Source organism: Pseudorasbora parva, unplaced genomic scaffold (genome assembly GCF_024679245.1).
Source record: "Pseudorasbora parva isolate DD20220531a unplaced genomic scaffold, ASM2467924v1 scaffold_33, whole genome shotgun sequence".
NCBI classification, from domain to species: domain Eukaryota; kingdom Metazoa; phylum Chordata; class Actinopteri; order Cypriniformes; family Gobionidae; genus Pseudorasbora; species Pseudorasbora parva.
The window spans coordinates 422036-440511 of NW_027125104.1; the positions used below are offsets into that span (position 1 = coordinate 422036).

The following is an 18476-nucleotide window of genomic DNA, read 5'->3' on the forward strand; positions in this document are numbered from 1 at the left end:
CTGCGACCGGTTTGCCGAATGTGGTTTTTCCGAAAACTTTGATATTCAACGGACGAGTTGATTGACAGCAGTGGTCCCAAAGGCAAAGTTGTTCGGATGGAGGTTTTCTGTCGTATGGTACGACTGTCTCGTGCGCGTGCTGTGAAAAAGCACGCGACATACGTTCGCCTATAGCCGCTCTCATGTTGTTGCTTTTTCATTTTAAAGCGCCACTAGGTGGCCATTCACCGCGTCCTTTCTCGCCTGACCCCAGACTGAGCCCGTGCACGGGTGTACCGGCTTGGGTGAAATTGTCTCGTTCCGTCCAAGAGCTATAGCCGTTCTAGCAGACCCCGCCTCGCCCAGCCCGTAGGTTTCGGCCTGCCGCCGCCAAGCTGAATCGAAATTCCCACTTTTTTTCCGATCTGGACGGACAGTCAGACTCCAGAGAATCTTTCTGCACTGGTTTGGGCCAGATCGGGCAAAAGACCTAGGACTAGTGTGCAAAAGTAGGTTTTTCACAAAATCCCAAATACCCGAAAATTTCGCCAGCGCAACCTTCGAATCCGAGGCATGCGTCTCGCTCGGCTCGAGCCAAGGATTCCGATGATATAAGACACTTGGTTCTGCGGCGTGCGGTTTGGGAGCTACGAGCCATTTCGTACTTTCGGTGGCTGTAGCGCCACCGCCGGGCCCATCGGGGGGCCAGCCTTGGTGATGTTGTAGAGCGAGTGGCTAGTACCATCCCTCAAAGTTTCAGGTCTCTACGACGTACGGCCTTTGCCAACCCTCCCCCCCCCTCACCGCTTCCCAGATGGGCGTCGCCTTTGCCGGCTCCCCTGCCGCTGCGTCATTGTGTCATCGCTTCTCGGCCTTTTGGCTAAGATCAAGTGTAGTATCTGTTCTTATCAGTTTAATATCTGATACGTCCCCTATCCGGGGACTGCATATTAAATTGTTTTTTGGCACATGGAGCCGGAACCGGGGCTTGCTCCGTCCACTCCACGCATCGACCTGGTATTGCAGTGCCTCCAGGAACGGTGTGCTTCCCCTTTTTGGGGACTGCGAATTGTTGTGACTAATAGAAGAACCAACAACACCACTGGACTTTTGTCAGAGAATACAGAAATACGCAGGAAGCGCATACAGAATGACGATGAGGTGACCGTTGACGATGACCGTGCCACAGAGGAAGCAGCAAGCTGCGGTCATATGAGCATAGGGAAAAAAGAAGAACAAAAGCGTCGGTTGCCGGCCGGCTGACTCATCACCGTCACAGCACGTTTTTTGATGTCCCTCTTATTTGAGAGTCTTTACCAACGAGCTGATGAGTCGAATCGGGGGTTTGTGTTGGATGGATTAGGGACACCTGATTCAAATCAAGGTCACGCACGCACGCAGCAGTCAAGCAATGGAAGGTGCCCCGTCCTTCCTTTTCTTGGGGGAGGGGAAGGTCACCGTGTTTGAGGATGGCGAAGGGGGATAGGGCGCCTCTGCCTGGAGGCCAGGCAACTCATACTTACCTGGCAGGGGAGACACCATGATCAGGAAGGTGGTTCACCCAGGGCGAGGCTCGGCCATTGCACTCCGGTTGTGCTGACCCCTGCGAATTCCCCAAATGTGGGAATCTCGACTGCATAATTTATGGTAGTGGGGGACTGCGTTCGCGCTCTCCCCTGTACACACTGGTTAAAAGCAGATAGCGTGGAGGGAAAAAGCGTGCGGTTCTTGACGCTTGTGGCGCCGCCCACTGCCCCAAAGGGTGAAGTTGCACCAGTTTTGTTATGTTTCTGTCTCTTTCTGCTGTGTCAGCCAGTGACCCGGAGAGTTCAGAGAACTGAACTGCGTCTGTTTTCATCGAGGTTGTCGAAACCTGCGACCGGTTTGCCGAATGTGGTTTTTCCCACAAACTTTGATATTCAACGGACGAGTTGATTGACAGCAGTGGTCCCAAAGGCAAAGTTGTTCGGATGGAGGTTTTCTGTCGTATGGTACGACTGTCTCGTGCGCGTGCTGTGAAAAAGCACGCGACATACGTTCGCCTATAGCCGCTCTCATGTTGTTGCTTTTTCATTTTAAAGCGCCACTAGGTGGCCATTCACCGCGTCCTTTCTCGCCTGACCCCAGACTGAGCCCGTGCACGGGTGTACCGGCTTGGGTGAAATTGTCTCGTTCCGTCCAAGAGCTATAGCCGTTCTAGCAGACCCCGCCTCGCCCAGCCCGTAGGTTTCGGCCTGCCGCCGCCAAGCTGAATCGAAATTCCCACTTTTTTTCCGATCTGGACGGACAGTCAGACTCCAGAGAATCTTTCTGCACTGGTTTGGGCCAGATCGGGCAAAAGACCTAGGACTAGTGTGCAAAAGTAGGTTTTTCACAAAATCCCAAATACCCGAAAATTTCGCCAGCGCAACCTTCGAATCCGAGGCATGCGTCTCGCTCGGCTCGAGCCAAGGATTCCGATGATATAAGACACTTGGTTCTGCGGCGTGCGGTTTGGGAGCTACGAGCCATTTCGTACTTTCGGTGGCTGTAGCGCCACCGCCGGGCCCATCGGGGGGCCAGCCTTGGTGATGTTGTAGAGCGAGTGGCTAGTGCCATCCCTCAAAGTTTCAGGTCTCTACGACGTACGGCCTTTGCCAACCCTCCCCCCCCTCACCGCTTCCCAGATGGGCGTCGCCTTTGCCGGCTCCCCTGCCGCTGCGTCATTGTGTCATCGCTTCTCGGCCTTTTGGCTAAGATCAAGTGTAGTATCTGTTCTTATCAGTTTAATATCTGATACGTCCCCTATCCGGGGACTGCATATTAAATTGATTTTTGGCACATGGAGCCGGAACCGGGGCTTGCTCCGTCCACTCCACGCATCGACCTGGTATTGCAGTGCCTCCAGGAACGGTGTGCTTCCCCTTTTTGGGGACTGCGAATTGTTGTGACTAATAGAAGAACCAACAACACCACTGGACTTTTGTCAGAGAATACAGAAATACGCAGGAAGCGCATACAGAATGACGATGAGGTGACCGTTGACGATGACCGTGCCACAGAGAAAGCAGCAAGCTGCGGTCATATGAGCATAGGGAAAAAAGAAGAACAAAAGCGTCGGTTGCCGGCCGGCTGACTCATCACCGTCACAGCACGTTTTTTGATGTCCCGTCTTATTTGAGAGTCTTTACCAACGAGCTGATGAGTCGAATCAGGGGTTTGTGTTGGATGGATTAGGGACACCTGATTCAAATCAAGGTCAGGCACGCACGCACGCAGCAGTCAAGCAATGGAAGGTGCCCCGTCCTTCCTTTTCTTGGGGGAGGGGAAGGTCACCGTGTTTGAGGATGGCGAAGGGGGATAGGGCGCCTCTGCCTGGAGGCCAGGCAACTCATACTTACCTGGCAGGGGAGACACCATGATCAGGAAGGTGGTTCACCCAGGGCGAGGCTCGGCCATTGCACTCCGGTTGTGCTGACCCCTGCGAATTCCCCAAATGTGGGAATCTCGACTGCATAATTTATGGTAGTGGGGGACTGCGTTCGCGCTCTCCCCTGTACACACTGGTTAAAAGCAGATAGCGTGGAGGGAAAAAGCATGCGGTTCTTGACGCTTGTGGCGCCGCCCACTGCCCCAAAGGGTGAAGTTGCACCAGTTTTGTTATGTTTCTGTCTCTTTCTGCTGTGTCAGCCAGTGACCCGGAGAGTTCAGAGAACTGAACTGCGTCTGTTTTCATCGAGGTTGTCGAAACCTGCGACCGGTTTGCCGAATGTGGTTTTTCCCACAAACTTTGATATTCAACGGACGAGTTGATTGACAGCAGTGGTCCCAAAGGCAAAGTTGTTCGGATGGAGGTTTTCTGTCGTATGGTACGACTGTCTCGTGCGCGTGCTGTGAAAAAGCACGCGACATACGTTCGCCTATAGCCGCTCTCATGTTGTTGCTTTTTCATTTTAAAGCGCCACTAGGTGGCCATTCACCGCGTCCTTTCTCGCCTGACCCCAGACTGAGCCCGTGCACGGGTGTACCGGCTTGGGTGAAATTGTCTCGTTCCGTCCAAGAGCTATAGCCGTTCTAGCAGACCCCGCCTCGCCCAGCCCGTAGGTTTCGGCCTGCCGCCGCCAAGCTGAATCGAAATTCCCACTTTTTTTCCGATCTGGACGGACAGTCAGACTCCAGAGAATCTTTCTGCACTGGTTTGGGCCAGATCGGGCAAAAGACCTAGGACTAGTGTGCAAAAGTAGGTTTTTCACAAAATCCCAAATACCCGAAAATTTCGCCAGCGCAACCTTCGAATCCGAGGCATGCGTCTCGCTCGGCTCGAGCCAAGGATTCCGATGATATAAGACACTTGGTTCTGCGGCGTGCGGTTTGGGAGCTACGAGCCATTTCGTACTTTCGGTGGCTGTAGCGCCACCGCCGGGCCCATCGGGGGGCCAGCCTTGGTGATGTTGTAGAGCGAGTGGCTAGTACCATCCCTCAAAGTTTCAGGTCTCTACGACGTACGGCCTTTGCCAACCCTCCCCCCCCCTCACCGCTTCCCAGATGGGCGTCGCCTTTGCCGGCTCCCCTGCCGCTGCGTCATTGTGTCATCGCTTCTCGGCCTTTTGGCTAAGATCAAGTGTAGTATCTGTTCTTATCAGTTTAATATCTGATACGTCCCCTATCCGGGGACTGCATATTAAATTGTTTTTGGCACATAGAGCCGGAACCGGGGCTTGCTTCGTCCACTCCACGCATCGACCTGGTATTGCAGTGCCTCCAGGAACGGTGTGCTTCCCCTTTTTGGGGACTGCGAATTGTTGTGACTAATAGAAGAACCAACAACACCACTGGACTTTTGTCAGAGAATACAGAAATACGCAGGAAGCGCATACAGAATGACGATGAGGTGACCGTTGACGATGACCGTGCCACAGAGGAAGCAGCAAGCTGCGGTCATATGAGCATAGGGAAAAAAGAAGAACAAAAGCGTCGGTTGCCGGCCGGCTGACTCATCACCGTCACAGCACGTTTTTTGATGTCCCTCTTATTTGAGAGTCTTTACCAACGAGCTGATGAGTCGAATCGGGGGTTTGTGTTGGATGGATTAGGGACACCTGATTCAAATCAAGGTCACGCACGCACGCAGCAGTCAAGCAATGGAAGGTGCCCCGTCCTTCCTTTTCTTGGGGGAGGGGAAGGTCACCGTGTTTGAGGATGGCGAAGGGGGATAGGGCGCCTCTGCCTGGAGGCCAGGCAACTCATACTTACCTGGCAGGGGAGACACCATGATCAGGAAGGTGGTTCACCCAGGGCGAGGCTCGGCCATTGCACTCCGGTTGTGCTGACCCCTGCGAATTCCCCAAATGTGGGAATCTCGACTGCATAATTTATGGTAGTGGGGGACTGCGTTCGCGCTCTCCCCTGTACACACTGGTTAAAAGCAGATAGCGTGGAGGGAAAAAGCGTGCGGTTCTTGACGCTTGTGGCGCCGCCCACTGCCCCAAAGGGTGAAGTTGCACCAGTTTTGTTATGTTTCTGTCTCTTTCTGCTGTGTCAGCCAGTGACCCGGAGAGTTCAGAGAACTGAACTGCGTCTGTTTTCATCGAGGTTGTCGAAACCTGCGACCGGTTTGCCGAATGTGGTTTTTCCCACAAACTTTGATATTCAACGGACGAGTTGATTGACAGCAGTGGTCCCAAAGGCAAAGTTGTTCGGATGGAGGTTTTCTGTCGTATGGTACGACTGTCTCGTGCGCGTGCTGTGAAAAAGCACGCGACATACGTTCGCCTATAGCCGCTCTCATGTTGTTGCTTTTTCATTTTAAAGCGCCACTAGGTGGCCATTCACCGCGTCCTTTCTCGCCTGACCCCAGACTGAGCCCGTGCACGGGTGTACCGGCTTGGGTGAAATTGTCTCGTTCCGTCCAAGAGCTATAGCCGTTCTAGCAGACCCCGCCTCGCCCAGCCCGTAGGTTTCGGCCTGCCGCCGCCAAGCTGAATCGAAATTCCCACTTTTTTTCCGATCTGGACGGACAGTCAGACTCCAGAGAATCTTTCTGCACTGGTTTGGGCCAGATCGGGCAAAAGACCTAGGACTAGTGTGCAAAAGTAGGTTTTTCACAAAATCCCAAATACCCGAAAATTTCGCCAGCGCAACCTTCGAATCCGAGGCATGCGTCTCGCTCGGCTCGAGCCAAGGATTCCGATGATATAAGACACTTGGTTCTGCGGCGTGCGGTTTGGGAGCTACGAGCCATTTCGTACTTTCGGTGGCTGTAGCGCCACCGCCGGGCCCATCGGGGGGCCAGCCTTGGTGATGTTGTAGAGCGAGTGGCTAGTACCATCCCTCAAAGTTTCAGGTCTCTACGACGTACGGCCTTTGCCAACCCTCCCCCCCCTCACCGCTTCCCAGATGGGCGTCGCCTTTGCCGGCTCCCCTGCCGCTGCGTCATTGTGTCATCGCTTCTCGGCCTTTTGGCTAAGATCAAGTATCTGGTCGAACGGTTGAGACTGCGATCGCCTCTCTGAGGTTTCCTGGCTCGAGATCCTTTTGTGTCCCGAGCCGCACAACTTCTGAGAGGTAGAGTGATCCTGCTTTTTTACGGTTCAACAAGTTTTAAGGTAAGACTTTTATTATTTTATCTATTTATTGTATTTATTGTTATTTTACAGTTTTTAGGCTGTTGGTGCCTCCACCATGTCGGCTGCTCGTGCTGGCATGCGGAGGCACCACAGCGTACGCTTTTTATTTAGAGAGGTGGATGGTAAGCTCCTGGGGTTGTCTCGTCTAGACTTCTCCAGGAAGCTGATCCAGAAAACCCTCAATTTTAGACCTGAGGATTTAAACTGTTTGATGACTCTGCCCCTGAACAAGGGTTTTGATTTGAGTTTTAAAACTGCTTCCCTGCTGAATGACTTTTGGCAAAGGTTTGACTCTGTTAAGGCCCAGTTCTCCATGTTCACTGTGGAAAAACTTTCAGATAACACACTTAAAACTGTGATTGTCAGAATGTTTAACGAAACAGTGACAGGGGATGATATTTGTGTCTGGTTGGGTAGATTTTGCACTGTTAGAAGCCAGCCTATCAAAGTGCTAGATGAGGACGGCATTTGGAATTGCTCCTGGCGGATTCCCATTAAACAATGGGAAGAGGCTGGGGGCTATCAAGGCCTGAAACATCTGCCTTCCATGATTGTGCTGGGAGAAAACAGAGGCTACATACACTACCAAGGGATGCCTAAGTTGTGTAGGAAATGTGGAAGAGTTGGGCATCTAGCCGATGCATGCCAAGAGTTAGTGTGTGGGAAGTGTAAAGAAATTGGGCACATTTTTGATGATTGTACCAATGGCAGGCGGTGCAACCTATGTGGAGAATCAAACCATCTCTACAGAGATTGCCCAAAAAGTTTTGCCAACAAACTCAAAGGCAACAAAATGGCCGCCCCACAACCAGAACAATCAAAAGAACAAAGAGAGGAGGTGGTCCCTGAGGTTTTGGCGGGAATTTCAATTTCCCAGCCAGCCTCAGGGAGTGGTCAGGAACAAGCAAGTGGGGCGGCCACAGGGGCGGAGTCATGTTCTCCAACAGAACCTGACAAAGAAATGGAAGAAGAGGAAAGGGAGGAAACAATAGAACATGTGAAAGAAATGGAAGAAGAGGAAAGAGAGGAATCAACAGTTTCCTCCCTAGAAACGGTTTCAGACCTAGCGGTGGAATCCAGTGGGAGTGAAATTAACTTTTCACTCCCAAATGCTCAGGTGCAAAAAAGACCTGCGGGATCTCCTCTATCTGATATAGAGGAGAAGAAAGCTAGGGCAGCACATAGTCCAGATAGTTCCGTTTTGGAAGATCTGGAACATATATGGCCCCTAGAATCCCCAAATGAGGTATCTTTTTTGCACATAAAGCTAAGAACATCATCACCAAAGGAGATGCAAGAGGATTCCTCTGTAGCTCCTGAGGTGGTGAGCACTTGCTTTCCCGACCCTAGTCCTCAAGGGAGAAAGGAAAAGCAGGTGAAACAAGATATAACATAATAGGTTTTTAATGGTTTTATTGTAGTCTTTTTATCATTGTTTTAAATGTCTCATACCTTTTTAATAACACTGCTCATGGCCCTCACCATTTCAACCATAAATGTGAGAAGCGTGAGAGCCACCATACGAGCACAGAGCATTTTATCCTTTTTAAATACTTGTAAATCAGATTTGTTTTTATTACAGGAGTGTGCTCTACCCTTTTTAAACAGGTACACAAAAATGGAGGAGCTATGGCCCCCTGGTCCCTCCATATGGAGCGGCTCAAACCTTAACAAGAACGACGGTGTTGCCATTTTAATTAAAAACCCAAATATCTTGGTGAAGGGCAGCACGGTGGTGAGGGAAGGGCGAGCGCTTTTAGCAAATCTAAATTTTTTAGGTAGAGATTTTAATGTTCTTAATGTGTATGGTTTTACCGGAAAAAATGATAGGTATGAGCTTTTAGAAGACTTGCAGCCCCACATGTTAGGAAGAGTTCCGGTAGTGGTGGCAGGGGATTTTAATTGTGTGTTATCAAAAAAAGACAGAAAGAGGGTTGGAGAAGATTTTAAAATTGATAAGACATCGGTTTTATTACAGGGTTTAGTTAGAGATTTTAATTTAGTCGACTGTTTTAAAAACATGCATCAAAGAGAGGAGGGCTACACTTGGTTCAGTAGTGATGGCGCCAAAGCCTCTCGAATCGACTATATTTTTACAAGAGACTGCCCGCCAACCGATGCTACATTGACTCCCCTCTTCTTTTCTGACCACCTAATGCTATCCTGCACCCTTTCACTACCCACGGGTGTGACGGTAGGGGGAGGGCTGTGGAAGCTGAACTGCTCCCTCTTAGAAGATGAGGACGTAGTAAAGGAATATAGGGAGCAGTTCAGCCAATGGCAGACCCTCCGAGACTTTTATGAGACACATGCACATTGGTGGGAGATGGTAAAAGACAGGACGAGACAGTTTTTTAGGAAAGTAGGAAAAGAAAAGAAAGATAAGGAAAGGAGACACATGATGGGGCTGCAAAAAAGACTACAGAGATATTTTACCCTTTTTAACAATGGTTTTGATTTTAATGATGAAATACAAGAGGTTAAAAGAGAAATGTCAGTTTTATCCAGTCTTCAGAGCAAAGGGGTCATTTTAAGAAGTAAAGAAAGAGAAATAGAAGAAGGTGAAAAATGTACTAGGTACTTTTTTAAAAAGATAATGACACAAAGAAGGAATATAGTCAATGTAAAAGTAGAAGGGAGGGAAGCAAAAACGACAAAGGAAATTTTAAAAGGGGTTGAAGATTTTTACAGAGAATTATATAGTACAAAATATGTAAACAGTGATACTGTAAAGGAAGTTTTAGAATTCATAGTCAGTAAAGTCAACAGTGAAAATGAGCTTTTAACCCAAGATTTTACCATTTTAGAAATGCACAAATCCCTCAAAAGTTTTAAAAGGGGGAAGTCCCCAGGAGTAGATGGACTCCCCCTGGAATTTTATCTAACCTTTTGGGATATTTTAGCTCATGAACTATTGACTGTTTTTAAAGACTTTGAGACGGTTGACAAACTTCCAGACAGTTTTAGAACAGGGATAGTTTCTTTACTTTACAAAACAGGAGACCGGACTGACTTAAAAAACTGGAGACCAATCACTCTTTTAAATTTTGATTGTAAACTTTTTAGTAAGATTTTAGCCACACGTATGTCGACAGTTTTAGAGGACGTAATCCACCCGGATCAAGCTTGTGCTGTGCCCGGAAGAAGGATAACAGACAGCCTGGTTCTGATTAGAGATGCCATCTGTTTTGCGAGAGACAGAAACATCCGGCTAGTAGTCCTAAATTTAGATTTTGAGAAAGCTTTTGACCGAGTCTCGCACCAGTACCTGTTTCAGGTACTGCAAAAAATGGGTTTTCCGAAGAGGTTCATAGCTTGGGTGGGACTGCTGTACGAGGGCTTAGTCAGCAAAATCCTTGTAAATGGTCATCTCTCTAAAGCGGTAAATATTCGCAGCGGTGTCCGTCAGGGGTGTCCTTTATCCCCCCTTTTGTATGTGGCTTGTATTGAGCCACTGGCACAGATCTTGAGAAGGGATACACGGATAAAAGGAATAGACATTCCAGGGACCAGTGGACTGACAGCGACATGTGTGCTCTACATGGACGACGTAACTCTTTTAGCCACGGACGTTTTATCAATACAAAGAGCTATGGACTTGACGGACTGGTACGGTCGGGCCTCGGGCGCAAAACTCAACAGAAGCAAGTCCGAGGCCCTGCTCTTTGGACCGTGGGACGACAGAGACACAGGCGGACTTAATGTAGATTTTAAGGAGACAGATTTTAAGATTTTAGGAGTTAAATTTGACAAGGAAGGGGGTGGACGGGAAAACTGGACTGACTTATTAGGGAAAGTTAGGAAAAGACTGGGGTTTTGGGGACTACGACAGATGACTTTGGAGGGCAAAGTTTTAATTTTTAAAGCCATCATTTTACCTCTAATGTCACTTGTTTGTTCTGTTTTTATCCCACCTAGGAAATTCCTAAAGAAATTAGAAAGGGCGGTGTTTTATTTCCTGTGGGGGTCCAAGTGGGAGAGGTTGAAGAGGGACGTGGTCAAGAGGAGACCAGAAAATGGTGGAAAAGGGCTCCCAGACCCCCACCTGTTTTTAGGCAGCCGCTTCACCGCCCTACATTTAAGATATGCCACGACCCCATCCAAAGAAAATAAGACAGCAGCCATGGCACGGTTTTGGATGGGGTCTTACCTAAGAGCATTGAAGATTTTACCAATTGATTTGAGTAGTCCTGTATCTTTTAATCTACCCACAGAGTACAGTTTTATAAAAAAGTTTTTAAAGAAACATTTTTTAGAACAACAAGACGTCACTATTTTAACCAACCACAAATCTCTTGTCTCCTTTGTGCAGGACCGGGAACCGGTGAGTCCAATTCCAAACCTCACTCTAAGTGAGGCAAAATTGGTCTGGAAGAATGCTGCTCACCCCGCTCTCCAGAATGGACACAAGGACTTGTCATGGATGGTGGCTCATGAGATCCTCCCGGTCAGGGCGGTTATGCACTCCAGAGGCATGGCCAAAAATCCCATCTGCCCGCGGTCCGGGTGCAAATCCCCGGAGACCGTCTACCATCTGCTCTGGGAGTGCGGTGCTGCGCGGGACCTGTGGGCCAGGGCCGGCCCCCTGTTTTTCCCGTGCCTGCCAGCGGGTGGGGCCCAGGTGGACTACAAGCTCGCCATCCTAGGGGTGGGTCAGGGCCTAAAAGCCCAAACATCGCATGAATTTGCATCGCTCTGGCTCACCCTTAACGTAATCAAGGATGCCATCTGGGTCACCAGAAACCTGCTGGTGGGGAAACGCGTGACGGTCCCCCTCCACGCATGCGAGCAAAGAATAAGATCAACGCTGCAGGGTGGGCCGCACGTCGTCATTCGGACGGGGGGGCCGAGGCCACACAAAGGAGGTCCCGGCCACCACCGACCTTGACCGCCCGTAGATGCACCCTCACCACTCTGGCTACGGGAACAGCGGGCCAGCGGGCCGGAGGAGAGGGGATCTCCGCTGACCCCCGGAAATGGCAGGCCAAGTGTTCTTCCTGGAGAGTGGGGGGGAATGCAGACTTGATAAGGACTCACCCCCAGTCTTGCACAATGGATTTTATCATCTTTATTTTATTTATCTACTGATTTTTACATGCAAACACCACACCCCCTTTTAAGAAACTCAACACACGCATGGACTATTAAACACGACTTGCACAATGGTTTTAGTTTTATTATTTTAAACACTGAATTCTTCATTTTAAACCATGTGTATTAAATGTTCTGCTTGTTTTAAATGTGTGTTGAAAGGAAAGTGTGTTTTGTGAAATATGATTGTAAATGGTGACAATAAAAACCTTTCAAAAGAAAAAATCTGTTCTTATCAGTTTAATATCTGATACGTCCCCTATCCGGGGACTGCATATTAAATTGTTTTTTGGCACATGGAGCCGGAACCGGGGCTTGCTCCGTCCACTCCACGCATCGACCTGGTATTGCAGTGCCTCCAGGAACGGTGTGCTTCCCCTTTTTGGGGACTGCGAATTGTTGTGACTAATAGAAGAACCAACAACACCACTGGACTTTTGTCAGAGAATACAGAAATACGCAGGAAGCGCATACAGAATGACGATGAGGTGACCGTTGACGATGACCGTGCCACAGAGAAAGCAGCAAGCTGCGGTCATATGAGCATAGGGAAAAAAGAAGAACAAAAGCGTCGGTTGCCGGCCGGCTGACTCATCACCGTCACAGCACGTTTTTTGATGTCCCTCTTATTTGAGAGTCTTTACCAACGAGCTGATGAGTCGAATCGGGGGTTTGTGTTGGATGGATTAGGGACACCTGATTCAAATCAAGGTCACGCACGCACGCAGCAGTCAAGCAATGGAAGGTGCCCCGTCCTTCCTTTTCTTGGGGGAGGGGAAGGTCACCGTGTTTGAGGATGGCGAAGGGGGATAGGGCGCCTCTGCCTGGAGGCCAGGCAACTCATACTTACCTGGCAGGGGAGACACCATGATCAGGAAGGTGGTTCACCCAGGGCGAGGCTCGGCCATTGCACTCCGGTTGTGCTGACCCCTGCGAATTCCCCAAATGTGGGAATCTCGACTGCATAATTTATGGTAGTGGGGGACTGCGTTCGCGCTCTCCCCTGTACACACTGGTTAAAAGCAGATAGCGTGGAGGGAAAAAGCGTGCGGTTCTTGACGCTTGTGGCGCCGCCCACTGCCCCAAAGGGTGAAGTTGCACCAGTTTTGTTATGTTTCTGTCTCTTTCTGCTGTGTCAGCCAGTGACCCGGAGAGTTCAGAGAACTGAACTGCGTCTGTTTTCATCGAGGTTGTCGAAACCTGCGACCGGTTTGCCGAATGTGGTTTTTCCCACAAACTTTGATATTCAACGGACGAGTTGATTGACAGCAGTGGTCCCAAAGGCAAAGTTGTTCGGATGGAGGTTTTCTGTCGTATGGTACGACTGTCTCGTGCGCGTGCTGTGAAAAAGCACGCGACATACGTTCGCCTATAGCCGCTCTCATGTTGTTGCTTTTTCATTTTAAAGCGCCACTAGGTGGCCATTCACCGCGTCCTTTCTCGCCTGACCCCAGACTGAGCCCGTGCACGGGTGTACCGGCTTGGGTGAAATTGTCTCGTTCCGTCCAAGAGCTATAGCCGTTCTAGCAGACCCCGCCTCGCCCAGCCCGTAGGTTTCGGCCTGCCGCCGCCAAGCTGAATCGAAATTCCCACTTTTTTTCCGATCTGGACGGACAGTCAGACTCCAGAGAATCTTTCTGCACTGGTTTGGGCCAGATCGGGCAAAAGACCTAGGACTAGTGTGCAAAAGTAGGTTTTTCACAAAATCCCAAATACCCGAAAATTTCGCCAGCGCAACCTTCGAATCCGAGGCATGCGTCTCGCTCGGCTCGAGCCAAGGATTCCGATGATATAAGACACTTGGTTCTGCGGCGTGCGGTTTGGGAGCTACGAGCCATTTCGTACTTTCGGTGGCTGTAGCGCCACCGCCGGGCCCATCGGGGGGCCAGCCTTGGTGATGTTGTAGAGCGAGTGGCTAGTGCCATCCCTCAAAGTTTCAGGTCTCTACGACGTACGGCCTTTGCCAACCCTCCCCCCCCTCACCGCTTCCCAGATGGGCGTCGCCTTTGCCGGCTCCCCTGCCGCTGCGTCATTGTGTCATCGCTTCTCGGCCTTTTGGCTAAGATCAAGTGTAGTATCTGTTCTTATCAGTTTAATATCTGATACGTCCCCTATCCGGGGACTGCATATTAAATTGATTTTTGGCACATGGAGCCGGAACTGGGGCTTGCTCCGTCCACTCCACGCATCGACCTGGTATTGCAGTGCCTCCAGGAACGGTGTGCTTCCCCTTTTTGGGGACTGCGAATTGTTGTGACTAATAGAAGAACCAACAACACCACTGGACTTTTGTCAGAGAATACAGAAATACGCAGGAAGCGCATACAGAATGACGATGAGGTGACCGTTGACGATGACCGTGCCACAGAGAAAGCAGCAAGCTGCGGTCATATGAGCATAGGGAAAAAAGAAGAACAAAAGCGTCGGTTGCCGGCCGGCTGACTCATCACCGTCACAGCACGTTTTTTGATGTCCCGTCTTATTTGAGAGTCTTTACCAACGAGCTGATGAGTCGAATCAGGGGTTTGTGTTGGATGGATTAGGGACACCTGATTCAAATCAAGGTCAGGCACGCACGCACGCAGCAGTCAAGCAATGGAAGGTGCCCCGTCCTTCCTTTTCTTGGGGGAGGGGAAGGTCACCGTGTTTGAGGATGGCGAAGGGGGATAGGGCGCCTCTGCCTGGAGGCCAGGCAACTCATACTTACCTGGCAGGGGAGACACCATGATCAGGAAGGTGGTTCACCCAGGGCGAGGCTCGGCCATTGCACTCCGGTTGTGCTGACCCCTGCGAATTCCCCAAATGTGGGAATCTCGACTGCATAATTTATGGTAGTGGGGGACTGCGTTCGCGCTCTCCCCTGTACACACTGGTTAAAAGCAGATAGCGTGGAGGGAAAAAGCGTGCGGTTCTTGACGCTTGTGGCGCCGCCCACTGCCCCAAAGGGTGAAGTTGCACCAGTTTTGTTATGTTTCTGTCTCTTTCTGCTGTGTCAGCCAGTGACCCGGAGAGTTCAGAGAACTGAACTGCGTCTGTTTTCATCGAGGTTGTCGAAACCTGCGACCGGTTTGCCGAATGTGGTTTTTCCCACAAACTTTGATATTCAACGGACGAGTTGATTGACAGCAGTGGTCCCAAAGGCAAAGTTGTTCGGATGGAGGTTTTCTGTCGTATGGTACGACTGTCTCGTGCGCGTGCTGTGAAAAAGCACGCGACATACGTTCGCCTATAGCCGCTCTCATGTTGTTGCTTTTTCATTTTAAAGCGCCACTAGGTGGCCATTCACCGCGTCCTTTCTCGCCTGACCCCAGACTGAGCCCGTGCACGGGTGTACCGGCTTGGGTGAAATTGTCTCGTTCCGTCCAAGAGCTATAGCCGTTCTAGCAGACCCCGCCTCGCCCAGCCCGTAGGTTTCGGCCTGCCGCCGCCAAGCTGAATCGAAATTCCCACTTTTTTTCCGATCTGGACGGACAGTCAGACTCCAGAGAATCTTTCTGCACTGGTTTGGGCCAGATCGGGCAAAAGACCTAGGACTAGTGTGCAAAAGTAGGTTTTTCACAAAATCCCAAATACCCGAAAATTTCGCCAGCGCAACCTTCGAATCCGAGGCATGCGTCTCGCTCGGCTCGAGCCAAGGATTCCGATGATATAAGACACTTGGTTCTGCGGCGTGCGGTTTGGGAGCTACGAGCCATTTCGTACTTTCGGTGGCTGTAGCGCCACCGCCGGGCCCATCGGGGGGCCAGCCTTGGTGATGTTGTAGAGCGAGTGGCTAGTGCCATCCCTCAAAGTTTCAGGTCTCTACGACGTACGGCCTTTGCCAACCCTCCCCCCCCTCACCGCTTCCCAGATGGGCGTCGCCTTTGCCGGCTCCCCTGCCGCTGCGTCATTGTGTCATCGCTTCTCGGCCTTTTGGCTAAGATCAAGTGTAGTATCTGTTCTTATCAGTTTAATATCTGATACGTCCCCTATCCGGGGACTGCATATTAAATTGATTTTTGGCACATGGAGCCGGAACTGGGGCTTGCTCCGTCCACTCCACGCATCGACCTGGTATTGCAGTGCCTCCAGGAACGGTGTGCTTCCCCTTTTTGGGGACTGCGAATTGTTGTGACTAATAGAAGAACCAACAACACCACTGGACTTTTGTCAGAGAATACAGAAATACGCAGGAAGCGCATACAGAATGACGATGAGGTGACCGTTGACGATGACCGTGCCACAGAGAAAGCAGCAAGCTGCGGTCATATGAGCATAGGGAAAAAAGAAGAACAAAAGCGTCGGTTGCCGGCCGGCTGACTCATCACCGTCACAGCACGTTTTTTGATGTCCCGTCTTATTTGAGAGTCTTTACCAACGAGCTGATGAGTCGAATCAGGGGTTTGTGTTGGATGGATTAGGGACACCTGATTCAAATCAAGGTCAGGCACGCACGCACGCAGCAGTCAAGCAATGGAAGGTGCCCCGTCCTTCCTTTTCTTGGGGGAGGGGAAGGTCACCGTGTTTGAGGATGGCGAAGGGGGATAGGGCGCCTCTGCCTGGAGGCCAGGCAACTCATACTTACCTGGCAGGGGAGACACCATGATCAGGAAGGTGGTTCACCCAGGGCGAGGCTCGGCCATTGCACTCCGGTTGTGCTGACCCCTGCGAATTCCCCAAATGTGGGAATCTCGACTGCATAATTTATGGTAGTGGGGGACTGCGTTCGCGCTCTCCCCTGTACACACTGGTTAAAAGCAGATAGCGTGGAGGGAAAAAGCGTGCGGTTCTTGACGCTTGTGGCGCCGCCCACTGCCCCAAAGGGTGAAGTTGCACCAGTTTTGTTATGTTTCTGTCTCTTTCTGCTGTGTCAGCCAGTGACCCGGAGAGTTCAGAGAACTGAACTGCGTCTGTTTTCATCGAGGTTGTCGAAACCTGCGACCGGTTTGCCGAATGTGGTTTTTCCCACAAACTTTGATATTCAACGGACGAGTTGATTGACAGCAGTGGTCCCAAAGGCAAAGTTGTTCGGATGGAGGTTTTCTGTCGTATGGTACGACTGTCTCGTGCGCGTGCTGTGAAAAAGCACGCGACATACGTTCGCCTATAGCCGCTCTTATGTTGTTGCTTTTTCATTTTAAAGCGCCACTAGGTGGCCATTCACCGCGTCCTTTCTCGCCTGACCCCAGACTGAGCCCGTGCACGGGTGTACCGGCTTGGGTGAAATTGTCTCGTTCCGTCCAAGAGCTATAGCCGTTCTAGCAGACCCCGCCTCGCCCAGCCCGTAGGTTTCGGCCTGCCGCCGCCAAGCTGAATCGAAATTCCCACTTTTTTTCCGATCTGGACGGACAGTCAGACTCCAGAGAATCTTTCTGCACTGGTTTGGGCCAGATCGGGCAAAAGACCTAGGACTAGTGTGCAAAAGTAGGTTTTTCACAAAATCCCAAATACCCGAAAATTTCGCCAGCGCAACCTTCGAATCCGAGGCATGCGTCTCGCTCGGCTCGAGCCAAGGATTCCGATGATATAAGACACTTGGTTCTGCGGCGTGCGGTTTGGGAGCTACGAGCCATTTCGTACTTTCGGTGGCTGTAGCGCCACCGCCGGGCCCATCGGGGGGCCAGCCTTGGTGATGTTGTAGAGCGAGTGGCTAGTACCATCCCTCAAAGTTTCAGGTCTCTACGACGTACGGCCTTTGCCAACCCTCCCCCCCCTCACCGCTTCCCAGATGGGCGTCGCCTTTGCCGGCTCCCCTGCCGCTGCGTCATTGTGTCATCGCTTCTCGGCCTTTTGGCTAAGATCAAGTGTAGTATCTGTTCTTATCAGTTTAATATCTGATACGTCCCCTATCCGGGGACTGCATATTAAATTGATTTTTGGCACATGGAGCCGGAACCGGGGCTTGCTCCGTCCACTCCACGCATCGACCTGGTATTGCAGTGCCTTTTCGGGGACTGCGAATTGTTGTGACTAATAGAAGAACCAACAACACCACTGGACTTTTGTCAGAGAATACAGAAATACGCAGGAAGCGCATACAGAATGACGATGAGGTGACCGTTGACGATGACCGTGCCACAGAGAAAGCAGCAAGCTGCGGTCATATGAGCATAGGGAAAAAAGAAGAACAAAAGCGTCGGTTGCCGGCCGGCTGACTCATCACCGTCACAGCACGTTTTTTGATGTCCCGTCTTATTTGAGAGTCTTTACCAACGAGCTGATGAGTCGAATCAGGGGTTTGTGTTGGATGGATTAGGGACACCTGATTCAAATCAAGGTCAGGCACGCACGCACGCAGCAGTCAAGCAATGGAAGGTGCCCCGTCCTTCCTTTTCTTGGGGGAGGGGAAGGTCACCGTGTTTGAGGATGGCGAAGGGGGATAGGGCGCCTCTGCCTGGAGGCCAGGCAACTCATACTTACCTGGCAGGGGAGACACCATGATCAGGAAGGTGGTTCACCCAGGGCGAGGCTCGGCCATTGCACTCCGGTTGTGCTGACCCCTGCGAATTCCCCAAATGTGGGAATCTCGACTGCATAATTTATGGTAGTGGGGGACTGCGTTCGCGCTCTCCCCTGTACACACTGGTTAAAAGCAGATAGCGTGGAGGGAAAAAGCGTGCGGTTCTTGACGCTTGTGGCGCCGCCCACTGCCCCAAAGGGTGAAGTTGCACCAGTTTTGTTATGTTTCTGTCTCTTTCTGCTGTGTCAGCCAGTGACCCGGAGAGTTCAGAGAACTGAACTGCGTCTGTTTTCATCGAGGTTGTCGAAACCTGCGACCGGTTTGCCGAATGTGGTTTTTCCCACAAACTTTGATATTCAACG

The 18476-nt window shown here is 50.8% G+C and overlaps 13 non-coding genes and 1 pseudogene across 13 annotated transcripts; all 14 read left to right on the plus strand.

Moving 5' to 3' along the window:
• Window positions 1-839: 839 nt before the first annotated feature.
• On the plus strand, window positions 840-1030 carry LOC137066816 (U2 spliceosomal RNA). The gene has a single exon (XR_010902701.1). It is a non-coding gene; the product is annotated as a U2 spliceosomal RNA (small nuclear RNA).
• A 464-nt stretch (window positions 1031-1494) lies between these two features.
• Window positions 1495-1658, plus strand: LOC137067033 (U1 spliceosomal RNA). Its single transcript, XR_010902861.1, has one exon. It is a non-coding gene; the product is annotated as a U1 spliceosomal RNA (small nuclear RNA).
• Window positions 1659-2691: 1033 nt separating this feature from the next.
• Window positions 2692-2882, plus strand: LOC137066576 (U2 spliceosomal RNA). Its single transcript, XR_010902484.1, has one exon. It is a non-coding gene; the product is annotated as a U2 spliceosomal RNA (small nuclear RNA).
• A 469-nt stretch (window positions 2883-3351) lies between these two features.
• LOC137067035 (U1 spliceosomal RNA) lies at window positions 3352-3515 on the plus strand. Its single transcript, XR_010902862.1, has one exon. It is a non-coding gene; the product is annotated as a U1 spliceosomal RNA (small nuclear RNA).
• Window positions 3516-4549: 1034 nt separating this feature from the next.
• LOC137066866 (U2 spliceosomal RNA) lies at window positions 4550-4739 on the plus strand. Its single transcript, XR_010902747.1, has one exon. It is a non-coding gene; the product is annotated as a U2 spliceosomal RNA (small nuclear RNA).
• A 464-nt stretch (window positions 4740-5203) lies between these two features.
• LOC137067036 (U1 spliceosomal RNA) lies at window positions 5204-5367 on the plus strand. Its single transcript, XR_010902863.1, has one exon. It is a non-coding gene; the product is annotated as a U1 spliceosomal RNA (small nuclear RNA).
• A 6513-nt stretch (window positions 5368-11880) lies between these two features.
• LOC137066907 (U2 spliceosomal RNA) lies at window positions 11881-12053 on the plus strand (annotated as a pseudogene).
• Window positions 12054-12517: 464 nt separating this feature from the next.
• On the plus strand, window positions 12518-12681 carry LOC137067037 (U1 spliceosomal RNA). The gene has a single exon (XR_010902864.1). It is a non-coding gene; the product is annotated as a U1 spliceosomal RNA (small nuclear RNA).
• Window positions 12682-13714: 1033 nt separating this feature from the next.
• LOC137067368 (U2 spliceosomal RNA) lies at window positions 13715-13905 on the plus strand. The gene has a single exon (XR_010903163.1). It is a non-coding gene; the product is annotated as a U2 spliceosomal RNA (small nuclear RNA).
• A 469-nt stretch (window positions 13906-14374) lies between these two features.
• On the plus strand, window positions 14375-14538 carry LOC137067038 (U1 spliceosomal RNA). Its single transcript, XR_010902865.1, has one exon. It is a non-coding gene; the product is annotated as a U1 spliceosomal RNA (small nuclear RNA).
• Window positions 14539-15571: 1033 nt separating this feature from the next.
• On the plus strand, window positions 15572-15762 carry LOC137067369 (U2 spliceosomal RNA). Its single transcript, XR_010903164.1, has one exon. It is a non-coding gene; the product is annotated as a U2 spliceosomal RNA (small nuclear RNA).
• Window positions 15763-16231: 469 nt separating this feature from the next.
• Window positions 16232-16395, plus strand: LOC137067039 (U1 spliceosomal RNA). Its single transcript, XR_010902866.1, has one exon. It is a non-coding gene; the product is annotated as a U1 spliceosomal RNA (small nuclear RNA).
• A 1033-nt stretch (window positions 16396-17428) lies between these two features.
• LOC137066874 (U2 spliceosomal RNA) lies at window positions 17429-17621 on the plus strand. The gene has a single exon (XR_010902754.1). It is a non-coding gene; the product is annotated as a U2 spliceosomal RNA (small nuclear RNA).
• Window positions 17622-18066: 445 nt separating this feature from the next.
• Window positions 18067-18230, plus strand: LOC137067040 (U1 spliceosomal RNA). The gene has a single exon (XR_010902867.1). It is a non-coding gene; the product is annotated as a U1 spliceosomal RNA (small nuclear RNA).
• The last annotated feature ends 246 nt before the right edge of the window (window positions 18231-18476 follow it).